General features: G+C 41.6%; 1 protein-coding gene across 1 annotated transcript in view; it reads right to left on the bottom strand.

The window, feature by feature from the left end:
* LOC119596484 (carbonic anhydrase-related protein 10-like) overlaps positions 1-5,000 on the bottom strand; it is a gene marked incomplete in the record, with an annotated part of 147,786 nt that overhangs the window by 33,147 nt on the left and 109,639 nt on the right.

Genomic DNA, 5,000 nt, shown 5'->3' with positions numbered 1-5,000 from the left:
CTCTCTGACCTCAGTTGTGTTATTACCTGCAAGAGACGTTAACCTGTGTGTGCACAAGGGGAGTTTTACATGGCTTGTTTATCTCTGTCTGCTGAGGGAGAAGACGGAGGAGGAGGAGGAGGAGGAGGAGGAGGAGGAGGAGAAGGAGAAGGAGGAGATGGGGGAGGAGATGAAGGAGGAAGAGGAGGTGGAGATGGGGGAGGAACAGGAAGAGGAGAAGATGGGGAGGAAGAGGAGGAGATGGTAGAGGAAGAAAAAGGAGGAGGAGGAAGAGGAGGGAGGGAGGAGGAGGAAGAGGAAGAAAAAGGAGGAGGAGGAGGAGGAGGAGGCGGAAGAGAAGGAAGAGAAAGAGGAAGAGAACAGGGGAGGCGAAAGAGAGTGGAAAGGAGAGAGGGTAAGAGAGGAAAAAAAGGGAGGCGAGGACGGAGGGTAGGAGGCAAGGATGGAAGAAGAACAAGAGAAAAGGAAGGAAGTAAGGAAGAGTAAAAAAATAAGAAAGGAAGGATGGAAAGTGTCATTTACCATTTACAAATTCTCTCTGTGTAGCCTGGACAGGAACAACCATGACACGATGGCACATATCTATCACTCTATCTTAAAATCTTTGATGGAAAACGACCCGGTGTGTGACAGCCTACCGTCAGTGAGACGAAAGGGCAGGTCAGCAAATATCACGGTTATACATACTCTTAGAATAACCCCCACATTGGTACTTGTGGTTTCAAATGAGAGGAAGAAGCTGGGTATTTTGTACTGGGGTTTTTGAAGTGAGAAAAGGGTACGAGTGGTTTCAGTTTCCGGAAAGAATGAGATCATTGTAGGCTGCAACGTCTTCAGCGAGAAGCCTAAACACAGATTATATACATTTACAGTGCTTGATGGAACAAACCTCATGCAAACTGATTTTATCTCGGTCAAAAACACACATACACACAAACATAAGAATATGAATGAGGACTACACACGTAAACTAGCTGTTGCTTAAAGATGTGTATTGCAAAAGTAAAACTAAATAAACGACTCAAGTGGATTCTATGACGAACCTTAAAGGGCAAATAATCCCTATGATATGACAGCAGGCAGGGGGGGGGGGCTCCAGTCACATAGTCACTGCCTTTCACATTTGACAGACCGATTAGCCTGAAGACTAATATCATATCTTGTACCGTTACCCAAAAGAAGTCTATACCTGAGTGAAAACGACAGTACGAATCCCCTCATCTGTGACTTCAAGCAAGCTAAGGAAGCTGGAGCGAGACATCTCTATGACTCAAGTAAGAGACAAGATGTGAATTTGTACTTCTGATCAAAAAGATCTGATATTTATACTCAAATAACAACAACAACAACAACAACAACAACAAAAGATAGAATGTGTGGCTTATGCGGATAACGCAGATGGTATGGATGGTGTGGATAACTTAAATAGTGATGTGGATGGTGGTGTGGATGATGTGGATGACGTAGATGATCTAGGTGGTGTAGATGATGTAAATTAAGTGGATTATGTAGATGAAGTCGATGTTGAGGATGATGTAAATGATGTGGATACTGCAGCATTATTTCCCAAGCAAACATAGGAAGTAAACAACAGTAACCAAGTATTGTAAACAACCCCTGGGAAGTCAAGAATGAGAGACGCGCTTCACTCGGTCTAAGGATGAGAGTAAAGAAAAAAACCAAAAATAATTACCATAATCGAAATGTTACTTGAATATTGATCCAGGGTCGAGATTAGAGGAAGTTAATCACTGCTTCTTCTATAGAAAAGGTATGAATGAGAATGAACATCTTTATAAATACGAGATATGCATTTAATCGGTTTCGATTATATCAGACATACACGTATTTCCGACGAAGATATAATGATACATAAAAATTATACACAGAAATATATGCATTTGCGACGAAGATAGAATCCAAACCGGTTAAATGCATTTCTTGTAGTTATGAAGATATACATTCTCGTTCATATTTTTTCTACATTAGTCAACATGAATGCGGTTCACATTACCTCTTATCGCTTCTGGTCTTATTGAAAACGGAGAGAACAACGAAGAAAAGAAGATGTAACAAGAAAAGAAAAGAAAAAAAAAGGGAAAAGTGAACAATAAAGAAAAGAAAAAGAAAAAGAGACGAGAAAAGAAAGGGAGAACAACAAAGAAAATAAATAAATAAAGAAAAAAGGAAAAAAAGAAGAAGAAGAAAAAGAAAAAGGCATCCAAGAACGTGACGAAACAAAACAAAACAACGATTAAAGGCCTGGTTCCACTTCCCAGCCTCAGCCCTGGACCCAGAGCTACCTGCGGCCGCCCAGATTCCCGCTTTGGTTACATTACAGTGATATTCCTTTTCCCTATGTCTAAGCAGACTGCAAAAAACATTTTTAAATATTATCAGAAATACACCATAAGCTTTACAAAAATGATTAATACTTAATAATTTTACTTAATTTCTGAGATAATGGAACCATTACATTTTATCAATATCCCGAGGGGAGAAAAAGGAAAAAATATATATACCTTAGACATCCCGGACTTAAATCTGGTTCCAAGGTCAGATGAGGCCAGCTGAACCACCACTGAATCATGAAAAAAAAAACAAACTTTGATATGGTTCAGTCTAAGTTGGTAAAGTTACCAATAATCAAAGCTTTTATCTAATTCATTTATTCATTTTTATTTATTTATTTATTTGTTTGTTTTTTTACTTCTCTGTAACCACGGATGCGAGACGAGGCCTGAGTGTTGCATAAATCGAGAGCTGAAGCCGAGGTTGCACTTGCTTTATCTGCCTCTGGAACGGCGCTCGATCGAGGATTGTCACCCCCCTTGTTTGGGCGTTATGGGGGGGTTAAGGGTAGGGGGAAGGGAAGGGGGAGGTTTAGGCAAGCCTAGATTTTTTTTTTTGCCAGGGATGGTCTATAGTCTCTGTTCGTCTTGGGAATGTGTTTTGGTATCATTAAGTATATATACGGATTCTCTGATTTCCATTTCTCTCTCTCTCTCTCTCTCTCTCTCTCTCTCTCTCTCTCTCTCTCTCTCTCTCTCTCTCTCTCTCTCTCTACTCTCCCCCCACCTCTCTCTCTATCTCTACCTATCTCTCTATATTTATCTAACCACACACACACACACACACACACACACACACACACACACACACACACACACACACACACACACACACACACACACATACACACACACACGCGCATACACACACACACACGCATACACACACACATACACATACACATACACATACACACACACATACACACATACACACATACACACACACAAACCACACAAACACACATCCCTCCCCCCCCCCCTCTCACACACACTAACTATTTTTGGGTACAACCTGCGTGGAATGTTGTAAACAAGGGAGCTTTCTACAGAACAATTTTATTCCCTTCGTTTCTTGCTTAAATAAAATATACACACGTAACACACACACACACACACACACACACACACACACACACACACACACACACACACACACACACACACACACTCACACACACATACACAACCCTAAAACAATGTGAATAAAAGACACGTGATAATAAACAAACCACGAAGAAAAAACTAGACAAATGAAGGAATATACATAAATGAAATAAAATCGGGTTTGAGCAGGCTGTGAACTTTCCCAGAGGAACGGAGAGCAGCACAGCACCGTCTCACGCCACTCCAAACACTGGTCTCTGTGAATGGGAATATCAAGTGAAAACCCGCTAACAAATAGTTCAACCTTTCGGATTTATCGGCGTACGAAAGTGGGATCGTCCCCTGCCTATGTTGGAGACTTATGTGCGCGCCCGCACTGAGGGAGAGAGTGTTGTATATGGGCGTATGGGGAGAGGGAAGAAAAGAGAGGAGAGAGGGGAGAGGAGAGGGGAGGAAGATAAAGGATGAGGGGATAGGAGAGGCGAGAAAGAAGAAACGAGAGGAGAGAGAGGAAAAGAGCAAGAGAGTAGTGAAGATGCGGAGAGGAAAGAGAGAGGAGGGGGAAAGGACACGGCAAAGAGTAAATGAGAGGGGAGTGGATAGAAAGGAGGGGAGAGTTACAAAAAATTAAAGAGTGGGAAGAGGGGAACCAATAGAAGAAAGGGAGAAGAGGAGAAGAAGGGGGAAGAGGATAATGCAAAAAAAAGACCGCAGAGGAGAGAGGAGCCAAAAAAAAAAGTGGGAAAGAGAGACAATAGAAGAGAAAGAGGGGAGAAGAGAACCAAAAGAAGAGAGAAAAAGAAGAGATGGAGAAGGAAGTCAAAAAAAGAAAAAGAAAAAAAGGCAGAGGGAACAAACGAGGGGACAACTCCGATAAAGTAAGAAGGGGAACTATATAGCAAGTGAAGGAATGAATAATTTACCATTGCAGTGAAGGCAATCCGTACGTATGTTTACTTTCGCGATGCAATCTTTGGCCAACGCCCCCCCCCCCCCCTGGATAAGCCACACACATTTCCAGCTTATCAGTCCATCAAAGATAACAGATATGGAACAAAGATAAGGACCAGTACTGAGAGTAAGATCCACGATATTAAGTCAAAGGAATCAATCTCGGTTTAAAAGGCCTGTTTGAACGGCGACTTCATGATGGAGTGTTGCAACTTATGTATTAGTGCACATACATACAGAACGTGCATGTGGAGCACTCACGCATACAAGCAGGCGCGCACACACACACACACACACACACACACAACACACACACACACACACACACACACACACACACACACACTTTGTTGTGTGTTGTTTATATGTTTATGTATATATAGTTGTCTCTTTATCTGTATTTCTATGTATATTTTCAGCTTCTGGCTGCATGAAAAATCAATAAAACCGATTATTATTATTATCATTATATTACACACACACACAAAACACACACACACACACACACACCACACACCACACACACACACACACACACACACACACACACACACACACCACACACACAATAAATATAATATATATATAGAT

The sequence above is a fragment of the Penaeus monodon genome, chromosome 38 (genome assembly GCF_015228065.2).
Source record: "Penaeus monodon isolate SGIC_2016 chromosome 38, NSTDA_Pmon_1, whole genome shotgun sequence".
NCBI lineage: Eukaryota > Metazoa > Arthropoda > Malacostraca > Decapoda > Penaeidae > Penaeus > Penaeus monodon.
This window is presented reverse-complemented; position numbering and strand designations above follow the sequence as displayed.